The 1,056-nt window shown below is 48.0% G+C and overlaps 2 non-coding genes across 2 annotated transcripts; both read right to left on the reverse strand.

Annotated features, from left to right (window-relative positions):
• Positions 1-311: 311 nt before the first annotated feature.
• On the reverse strand, positions 312-430 carry LOC123178878 (5S ribosomal RNA). The gene has a single exon (XR_006489927.1). It is a non-coding gene; the product is annotated as a 5S ribosomal RNA (ribosomal RNA).
• A 367-nt stretch (positions 431-797) lies between these two features.
• On the reverse strand, positions 798-916 carry LOC123178877 (5S ribosomal RNA). Its single transcript, XR_006489926.1, has one exon. It is a non-coding gene; the product is annotated as a 5S ribosomal RNA (ribosomal RNA).
• Between the last annotated feature and the right edge of the window lie 140 nt (positions 917-1,056).

Below are 1,056 nucleotides of genomic sequence, written 5' to 3' on the forward strand. Positions count from 1 at the left end.
ACGATTCTACATTCTCACTACCATTACAACCGTTCCCTAACAATGGATAATGTCCTATACTACTTACTCTCCCGCTCAATCATGGAGACGAGTTTTCCACGGTTTCCACCCCTCCCTCCATACCGCAGCAACACGAGTTTTTTCCACCCCTTTCAGAACGCGCTCTTCGCGCCACAAAGCCGCCCCAAGACGCGCGAGCAATGAGCATCGAGCTTAAACATATCGCAAACGTCAAACATAATATAACGGGATTAATATATATCGCGCACGTGCGACATGTTTGTCACAAGGCGCAAAAAATAATTATAAAAGGAATGCAACACGAGGACTTCCCAGGAGGTCACCCATCCTAGTACTACTCTCGCCCAAGCACGCTTAACTTCGGAGTTCTTATGGGATCCGGTGCTTTAGTGCTGGTATGATCGCATCCGACATGTTTCCCCGTCTTTGTCCCTTATGCTTTCCACTCCCAGGTCCGCTCCAAAGACGATTCTACATTCTCACTACCATTACAACCGTTCCCTAACAATGGATAATGTCCTATACTACTTACTCTCCCGCTCAATCACGGAGACGAGTTTTTCACGGTTTCCACCCCTCCCTCCATACCGCAGCAACACGAGTTTTTTCCACCACTTTCAGAACGCGCTCTTCGCGCCACAAAGCCGCCCCAAGACGCGCGAGCAATGAGCATCGAGCTTAAACATATCGCAAACGTCAAACATAATATAACGGGATTAATATATATCGCGCACGTGCGACATGTTTGTCACAAGGCGCAAAAAATAATTATAAAAGGAATGCAACACGAGGACTTCCCAGGAGGTCACCCATCCTAGTACTACTCTCGCCCAAGCACGCTTAACTTCGGAGTTCTGATGGGATCCGGTGCTTTAGTGCTGGTATGATCGCATCCGACATGTTTCCCCGTCTTCGTCCCTTATGCTTGCCACTCCCAGGTCCGCTCCAAAGACGATTCTACATTCTCACTACCATTACAACCGTTCCCTAACAATGGATAATGTCCTATACTACTTACTCTCCCGCTCAATCACG

This window comes from Triticum aestivum, unplaced genomic scaffold (genome assembly GCF_018294505.1).
Source record: "Triticum aestivum cultivar Chinese Spring unplaced genomic scaffold, IWGSC CS RefSeq v2.1 scaffold476, whole genome shotgun sequence".
NCBI classification, from domain to species: Eukaryota; Viridiplantae; Streptophyta; class Magnoliopsida; order Poales; family Poaceae; genus Triticum; species Triticum aestivum.